Raw genomic sequence first — 10,354 nt, forward strand, 5'->3', positions numbered from 1 at the left:
GGGCCTGATCCTGAGACTCTGAGCTACGGGTGCCCAGCAGTTCACACTTAGTGTCCTCGCGTATCCGCTTAGAGCCTCGTTTCCGCGGTAGAAAGACGTGTCTTTGATTCCAGGGTTTCGTCTTACTGTCAGCACACCTGAATAGAATTTTGACACATAGATATGATAAAGAGAAGACCAAAATAATAATAATAATAATAATAATAATAATAATAATAATAAATTTAAAAAAGAAAAAATCTAACAAAATTAAAGTAAAAAGATGAGTCGCCAAGAGAAGCTTGGCAAATTGTCTAAACACAGACCAGAGTTCCCACAGGACCGGGCACTCAGAGTAAATAAACTGCCCTGAAGTTTTCACTATTGGTTCTTCGAGGAATTTGACATTGAGTCAATTTTAAACTCATATATCATAAGTAATATAATCCTTCCCTACCTTCTGCCTGGCAAACCAAGATTTGATATTTTGAAAGCACATTCTTCATGATATATTAAAGCAAAGCAATACTACTGAATTGTTCTGAGAAGTTATTTCCATTTGCAATTTTGACCTCAGCTAAAATTTTCAGTAGTATAGAGAGTTGCTCACCATTTTGTCAAGATCAATGAACATTCCTCCCAAGTGTCCAGTAAATAGCATGTGTGAAGGAATTTAATATCCCCAAGGTAATTTTATTGCTAATACCTTTTTTGTTGTATTCGTTTTGAGAAATGACTAAGTTTTTTAAAAATATTTTTATATTTGTATTATAGTATTCACTATTTTCATTATTTTGCTATTTACTATTGCCTTTACTGTCTCATATAACATGTTTCCTTAGTGTTGTACTATAATATTAAGAAGGTACAATATCTCTAAGTGGCTGACTCTAAAACTGGTAATTGCAAACCCCCCCCCCCCCCTTTAATTCTTTAAACTCGGTAAATAACCATTCTGGATAAATAGAAAACCCTACCATGTAATTATATATATTTGCTGATATTCTAATAATTATTTAATCATTATTAAATACTTAATTCCACAAATTAAATAGTAGTTCAATTGTGAGTTTAATTCCCATTACTAGCTTAGACAACCAAACAAAATATTTCTAAGAGGAGGAACTAGTACTTTAAGCCCATTATTTACTTCTGTAGCTTCTTATTTTCACATGATCTCACTCACACTGTGCTCTAATTAGATTGAACCGCACTGGCAGCACCCAGGATATGGTATGTTCTTTCTTTTCTGAGCATTTGAACATAACTTTTCCTGTGATATTCTTCCTCCAACTAATTTTCCCTAGCTAAATCGTTGCTGACCTTTGGTTTCAACCAGCCATTACCTCCCCTAAAAAGCTTTATCAAATGTTGTTGAGACTGAGCTAGGTGTCTTCTCTGTATGTCCCAATAGCGCCTTGTCATTCCCTGAGTTTAGACTTATATCACCTTATTTTAAAACTACCTATTACTCACCCTAACCCTCACACCCCACCACAATAAACTCCTTAATCTTAGGGATTATTACTAGTCTCCCTTTGTAGTCCCAATCTTCAATTAGTAGTGAGTGCTCAATGTAAATGTCCTGAATGAATTAGTAATTAAGTGGAGCATGAGACTGCCTGTGAGTTCCCTAAAGACTTTTAGATTCATTTTCCAGGGTCAAGATCTTCCTGTATATTGAAAGCTAGCTCCCCTTTAGGATGGGCAAAGAGAAGAACAGCCTAGAACTCAAGCATCTGGAGGAAATGGAGAACGGCCAGTGGAATGGAATTATTGTTTACTTATCTTGATACTTAACTAGTTTTCATTTTAGTGTATAAGGTAACATTTTAACATTAGCTATATTGAAGATAAGAGAAATTAAAATTGTTTTCTGATAAGTAATTAAAATATTTCCCACAGCTAGTTATTACAGTAAGGGAAGAAAAAGGAACACCACTTTGTATTTATACTTTTTGTTTATTGAAATTGTAGTTCCCATAAAATAAATGGAGTTATAAAGAAGGTAAAGCATATTCCCTTCCAATGAGAAAAATGCTAAAATAGGGTATCGAGTAGATATGGCTAATTTGATATAAATACTGATGTCAGAACAGTTGCACCAAAGAATTTTACCTGTTTTTAAAAGAAAAAATACGTTGTTTCAAATACTACAAACACTGCATTATCTTCTCCATTATTATTCTTTTAACTTCACATTAACCCAAGACAGACTTACATGAAAGTTTAAGTAAATTTTCCATTTTTAGTCTTGAAAATTCTTTCAGGTTTACATGAGATTTTGGAATTCTAGCCATCAAAATGATCTCAATCAAAATATATTTGGTAGCAACAATGATTCATCTACATGCCAACCTGAACATATCAAGCTAAAAGTGAAAAGAAATTCAAATTTCATCATTAGCCCTGGGAGACACAAGTATATAACCAATTTCTGGCTTGGTTCAGGTGGGGTTATTTATTGTATAGATCACATTTTGAAAAACAGCTGTTTAAAAAACATTTTGGGGGTGCCTAGGTGGCTCAGTCAGTTAAGCATCTGACTTTGGCTCAGGTCATGATTTCCCCGTTCGTGGGTTCCACCCCTGTGTTGGGCTCTGCGCTGACAGTGCAGAGCCTGGAGCCTACTTCAGTTTCTGTGTCTCCCTCTCTCTCTGCCCCTCCCCTGCTCATGCTCTGTGTCTGTCTCTCTCTCAAAAATAAACATTAAAAAATTTTTTTAAAAAAGTTCTAAAAAATCTTGTTATTATTGTGACTGTGGAACTGCATTCACAAAGGGAAATATTTTTCTTCAGGAAGGTGAAACATGTATTTAAAGAGACACATTAGCTGGCTGTGCAATGATTTCACTTTTTGACATCTTTGAAGTAATCTAATGTATCACCAGTTGTAGAATGGTTACAGCATCTGGTGTTTGTAGAGAATTAGACAACCATTTATTTCCTCCTTTTTTTGCCCCAGCCATCTGCCCCAGGAACCTACACTATATTTTTGTTGTTCTTTGTATTGATTAATGCTCCATTTGAATTTTTTTAACGTTTATTTATTTTTGAGACAGAGAGAGACAGAGCATGAACAGGGGAGGGCCAGAGAGAGAGGGAGACACAGAATCTGAAGCAGGCTCCAGGCTTTGAGCTATCAGCACAGAGCCTGACGTGGGGCTGGAACTCACAGAACGCGAGATCATGACCTGAGCTGAAGTCAGACGCTTAACCGACTGAGCCACCCAGGCGCCCCGATTAATGCTCCATTTGAAAAGGAATGTTAATATCAATTGTCAGACAGCCATGACTTATGGAATCATGATGTAATTATTTTCCTCATATTTAAAAATAATTTAGAAAAGTGTCATAACATTATATAAACTTAATATTATAAAACTTGAATAACTCTTTTAACAATGCTCCTATTTTCCTTTTACATATTTAAGTATTTTTGCTTTCTGTCCTATGATGATCCATTTTTTTTCACCTGCCCCTAAATGCACTTGTTTCTCAAAGTTCTATTCTCTGTGAAGTTCTCTTCCCTTTCTATTTTCCATTTCTAACATATCTGCTCCTCTGTTGCCTATTGGATATACATTCTTCCCTTTTTTCCTTGCTAACAGAATCCTAATTTTGTTAAAATTTACAATGTGCTACCTACCTGGAGCAGAGACCTGAGGGGGAAAGAGTAAGATATGAGGTGAGAAAGGATATGAAAGAGGTAGACAAATTAACTAGAGCTTTGTAGGCTATGCGAGGACTTTGGTACTTATTTAATGAAATGAGGAGGCATTGCAAGGTTTTGAACATAAGAGTGACACGCTCTGAAGGCAAGGTCAAAAGCAGAGAGACAAAATGCAGCAAGTGAGAGGAGATGGTGCCTTGCATCAGGAAGAAGTACTTGAATTCTGGATATATTTTGAAGGAAGAACCAACAGGATTTGGAGGGTTGACCATATACTTTTTATCATGTCTATTAGATATTTATAAAACTGAAAAGGGATTCTATTAAATATTATGCCAAGACAAGAGACATAAATCAGAACTGTCCTGGACAAAAGTGGACATAAAATCATTAGTCATTAGTGACCTTGAAAGAACTTCCCCTCCCTGCCCTCTGCAGAGCATTTCTTTCTCTTCTTTCCTCTCCAGTCAAACTGTCCAATAATCCACAAAAATTTATCCATTTTGAAACTGTTTATCCTGGGTCAGAAAAATGTCTTCTGAGAAAAATCATCATTGAATGAGAAAGAGAAGGAAGTATTGCTTTAGAGTTTTTGGCTTAAGTAGCCAAATAGATAATATACCATCCACTGAGATGGGGGAAACCTGAAGGTGGAATGGCACCTTTTTGTTTGTTTTTGTTTTGTTTTGTTTTGTTTTGTTTTTGAGTGCGAGGAGGAAGGAGAACATCAATTCTAATTCAATTTTTTATATGTTATCTTTGATATATCCAGTAGAGATGATAAGTAGACATATATCTGAAGTTTGGTAGTAACATCCAGCCTGGATACATCAGTTTGGGAATGATCAGCCTATAAGAGGTGTTTATAAGCCATTAAATTAGATGAGATCACTGAGGAAGTTTATATAGATTAAATAGAGAAGAGAACCAAGGACTGAGCCATGAGGTATTCCAGTGTTACAAGATCAAGCAGAGGAAGGGGGTGGGAGTCTCACCAGAGGAGACAGAAATAAATCACCCATAATACAGGAGAAAAATAAGAGATGTAGTGTCCTAGAAGCCAAGTGAAGAGACTTTTCAGGAGAAAGGAATGATAGACTTTGTCAAATGCCACTAACAAGTAAGAGAAGACTGAAAAATATCCATTAGATTTAATAATGGAAAGGTCATTGGTAGGTTGACCATATGAGTTATTCAAACCTGACTTTTCAAAAACCGAAAGGGAGGGTGGATGTTAATTATGATGCTAAGGTAATAGGTATAAATCAGAACTGACCTGGTCAAGACTGGACATAAGTTCACCTTTGTCACTTGTGACCCCTTCACAGAAATACTACTTCTTTTCTCCTTTTCTCTTAAGTATGCTCCAGTCAGGCTTTTGGACCCACATTCTATAGAAATTGATCAGTTTTGCAATTGTTTTTCCTAGATCAAAAACAAATGTCTTCTGGACAAAGGTAGTATTGAATGACTGAATTCTAGGATTACATAACATTTTATCTTCTGCTCTATTTTGGTCAGAAAATATATATATACATTTACTTCAGTAGGTTGATCTAATTTACCTAGATCAAGGGTTCACAAACTTCCCTTGTGAAGGGCCAGATAATATAATATTTTGGCTTTACAGAACATATGGTCTCTCTCATAACTACTCAACTCTCCCACTGAAGCATGAAAACAGCCATAGACAATATGTAAACAAATTATCATGACATTGTTCCCATACAACTCCATTTATGGACAATGAAATTTGAATTTCATATAATATTTACATACTTTTAAAAATTAAGCATTTTATACTGATACAATTGAAGATTCACATACAGTTATAGGAAGTACCATAAAAATATCCATGTACCTTTACCCAGTTTCCCCCCAATGGTAATGTCTTGAAAAGCTACAGTACAAATCACAACCATATGGAACATTTCCATTACCACAGGATTGCTCATGCTTCCTTTTTATAGCCACACCTACTTCTCTACCACTGTCATCTCCTTAACTCCTAGCAACCACTAATTTGTTCTCCACTTCTCTTATTTAATTATTTAAATAATTCCATTATATAAATGGAATAAGACAATAAGTAAACTTGTAGGATTAACTTTTTTCACTCAGCATCATTCTCTGGAGATTCATCGAGGTTGTTGCATGTATCAATAGTTAAATGTTCTGTTTGCAAAAGTGGAAGCTCCCTTACCTCTTTAAATCTTTATACATAATTGTTCTATATTCTGTGCCTGAAATTTCCAATATTTGCAGTTCTCAGTAGTCTAATTCTGTTTGTTACTTCTTCTGACTCTCACTCACTTTTTCTTCTGTTGAAACCCAGAGGCACTGGTGACTTGGAACCTTCCTCTAGAATTTTGGCTCAGTGAAGGAGACTCATATTTAGCTTCCCTCTGTTGCTTTTGGAGTAGGGTATACCATCCCAATACTGGTATTTCTCTGGCCTTCAGTTTTAGAACCCAGGTGCAGGTTGGGAGTGGGAGTAGGGTCATAAAGTTTTACTATCCTTATAGACCTCCCCTACTTCTGTGGAGACCCATGACATGTTGAAAAAAAAGTATGTTTTCTTTCCACAAGCTGGAGATGTTCTGGAGATGATATTGTGTAGTGAGAAAGTCTCTCAGTACACTTATCTGACATAATGCTGGAAACAAAGGTCAACATTCCATTTCTATATGTTTACTGATTATCCTCACATTTCAATACATATGTACATTGTACTGTCCTCAAATGCGTATATGCTTCCAATATTTTCCCAAACAACTCAGGAAATTTAGCATGATTTAACTGCTCTTTGATATGCACCATCTCTCATCTTTACACATAGTTTTGGCCATTGAGTATATATATCAATTTGTATAGTTTTTATTTTTTATATTTTGTTTACATTTTTAATAAATTATTTTTATAAGTATCAAAATTATGCATGAAAAGTGTCAGGGACTACAAATCTTTCAGCAAAAATAATAGTATTTGTTACTTTTCTCCATTCACAAACACACCCTCATTAAAGAAAATTACTTTTAATATTTTTTTTTTCTGGTTATCACCTCTTTTTTTTCTTCCAACTAAGAACTGGATTTATGCTTTTTATCTGCTTCTTCCTATGGAAGATGTAATTCTCTTTAACCCATTGTATATGTAACTACACAGACAAATACTCCTTTTGATAGCATCCCAATATAGTCAATTATCATTTTGATTAAATGTTTGTCAATGTTTGTATAGTTATGACTGTGTAAATATTATTCACAGCTGATATTACAATATGAATATCTTTCTTGTCTTGTATAACTTTTTTGTTTTCCTGGAATCAATGGTTGCCTTGCCTTTTTACTTGCTTACTTTTTATTGTTCTTATCACTAATTTCTTCCCAAACTGTCCAAAAAATGAAGATACGACAGGGACATAGAAAATTAATATATTGAGTACCTACTATGTGCTACTTACTTCCCTCATGGAGTTAACATTCTAGATCAGTAAGTTCAAACAGTTAATATTCCAGCTCAATAACTTAAAACACATCAGTAATGTAACAGTTTTGGGTTTTCCTTAGAATTTTCCTTCATTGAGCCCTTCATTCCCCCGATTCAGTTGAAATGAATTAATACAAAACTTAGTAAAAGGGAGACAAACTGAAATTATGAATTAACACGGTAGAAGCAAGTCCAAGTATATCACTAATTAAAAGAAATATAATTACTCAACTCACCAGTTAAAAGATACAGATTAATAAATAGGGCAAATAATCTAAATGTATAGTATTTACAAAAGAAACACCAAATATAAGAACATGCAAAGATCAAAAGTAAAAAAATTTTTTAAAATATTTACATCAGGCAAATGTTAGCCAAGATAACGTTGGTATAGTTATTTATATCAGATAAATTAGACTTTGAGGCAAAAAAATTATAAAGAATAAAATAAATCATCACATAATGATAAAGATTGCAATACATTTTGAAAATGTAGAATTTTAACCCTTAAAATACATGAATCAAAATTGATAGACATTAGAGACATTGATACATCCACTATTGCACTGCTAAATAAAACTAAAACAATTTTGTGACTAGTTTGATGTCTTTTATTCGAGGGAAAACAATTCATGGGGTGGGGGGTTACACTGCCTCATAAGCAGTGGAACAATGTTCCCAAAGGATTTGGGACAAGAGGGAGTTTTGTAGAACTTTAGAGGAGGCCACTTTGAAACAGGACATGATTGGCTGGGAGGTCAGGGTAGCATCTCCTATTTTCTAGGGTAAGGTAAGCTAGCTAAAGCTAAGTTGGAGGACTGTGTTTGGTGTATGTTAGGATTCTTTGACAGGTGCTTCTTGTAAGTGCAGGCTGAATTAGGTTTACATTTGTGACGTGGGCCAGGTACTGGGGTGACCTCCATTTTGAGGGGCCTGACATACAAATTAAGTTTAACAGTACTGAATGTCAGTACACTCTTGTGATTATTGATAAGTCAAATATAGAAAAGGCTGGAACTATTTTAAACACCTAAACAATACTATTAACAAGCTAAAACAAGTTAGACGTTAGAAACAACAAAGCATAAATACAAACTCCCCACATTTGGAAATTGAAAAAAATGCTACCAAATAAGTCATAAGTTAAAAAAAAATAATGAAAACTAAAAATGGTCTAGAACTGAATGGTAAGAAAATAGTATTCACCAAAATAGTATTTACCTTAAGGACTTACATTAGGAAAAAAAGAAAGCATCACAATCAGTGAACTAAGCATCCATCTTAAATAAGTCATAGGACCTTTCTTCTGGACGGAAGTCCAAGAGTGTAAGTCATAGCACTGTAACATGGTAGAATCTTGGTCTTTAACCCTAATCCTTTACTATGGCATTCATTAATGGGAAAGCAGCAGCCCTCAGGGGCTGAGATCCAAAAGTTACAGAACCTGGGGTCTGAGCCTTCACCTTAACAATCTATCAAGAATGATTGCCTCAAGGACTAAACAGGAGCTGATTTCCAGTGGAGCTTTGCAGGGGCTAGTTTACAGAGAATTAGTTTTGAACAAATTAACTCTTACTTCTCAACGAAGGAGAAAGCTCAAAATTGGTTCTTTTAGAAAACTAACAAAACAAATTCATCAATGCAATTCAACAGATTAAGAGAGGAAAACATATTAGCATTTGATTAATAACTGAAAAAATCCAACAGGAAATCGTGGTAAATATTCTAAGTAACTCAGGAATAGAAAGAAAAGGATCTTAAACTTATAAAATTATTTATGAAATGATTAAATTTGACAAAAGATATTTGTTATATCTATAAGGAAATTATGAAACTTTATTTAGAAATACTTTTTTAAATTCCAGATAGAGATACTATGTTCATAGATAGAACCAAATACATACAGATGGCATTTCTCACCAAATTGATCTATAGATTCAATGCAATTCACAAACATGACACTTGATAAGATTATTCTAATTTTATATGGTCAAGTAAAAGGTCACAAATAGGGTGTTTCTAAAGGAAAGTCTGTGGGAGGGTGGACTTAGTCTATCGGATTCTAAAAATTATTATAAAGACATAATAATAAACACTGTGTAGTAACATTGCAGAAATAGATAAACTGACAAATGGAATAAAATTAGAGCCCAGAAAGAGGCCCAGATGTGCTTGGAATTTTGGTATGACTGTGATGACATGAGAGATCAATGGGGGAAATGAGAAATTGTCTAATAAATGGACCTGGAGAAAAGTATATCCTTATGGAAAAAGATAATATTGGATTAGTATATCATATCATATAGAAAGATCAACTTCAGATATATTAAAGATCTACTTATCAAAAACAAAATTTTAAAACATGACATGAAAAAATTTAGTTTTAAAAAAATATTTTTGGACAGAGTTTTATTGTCACAAACAGGCATTGGCAATAAATTTTTAAAAATTGAAAAATTTGGGGTGCCTGCGTGGCTCAGTCAGTAAAGCATCCGACTTTAGCTCAGGTCATGATCTCACAGTCTGTGAGTTCGACCCCCGCATCGGGCTGTGTGCTGACAGCTCAGAGCCTGGAGCCTGCTTCTGATTCTGTGTCTCCCTCTCTGTCTGTCCCTCCCCCACTCATGCTTTGTCTCTCTCTGTCTCAGAAATAAATAAACATTAAAAAAAATTTAAAAAATAAAATAAAAATTGAAAAATTTGACTATACTAAAAAGTAAGAATTTTTGTTCATCAAAAACCAACATAAAGAATGAAATGACAAGTAAAAAAGTTGGAGAAAATATTTACAATGCATACAACTAATATATTAGAATTAGGAATATACAAAGAACCTTTACTCATTAATAAGAAGAGTACAAACAGCCCAGTAGAAAAATAGATCAGAGAAATAAGCAGGCATATCACAGAAGAAACATATAGCCAATAAACATATTAAGAAAATGTTCAATCTTCTCTATTAATCAGTAAATTATACATCACAATCATGAGATATCATTTTATACCCATCCTTTTGAGAAAAATAAAAAAGTCTGAAAATACCAAGTCTATATTTCAATAACATTTTCCATGCATTGCTGTTCAGTATAAAGTAACTACTAGAAGAGTTTGCATTTACTTCCTTAAGTTGAACATTCACATACCTTCAGTTGCATCCTTCCACAGGGTAAGTCTATTTTCAAAATAAAATTTTGCAGTTGTACAATAAGAGCTG

Source organism: Herpailurus yagouaroundi, unplaced genomic scaffold (assembly GCF_014898765.1).
Source record: "Herpailurus yagouaroundi ecotype Mexico unplaced genomic scaffold, PumYag 166, whole genome shotgun sequence".
Classification (NCBI taxonomy): Eukaryota; Metazoa; Chordata; class Mammalia; order Carnivora; family Felidae; genus Herpailurus; species Herpailurus yagouaroundi.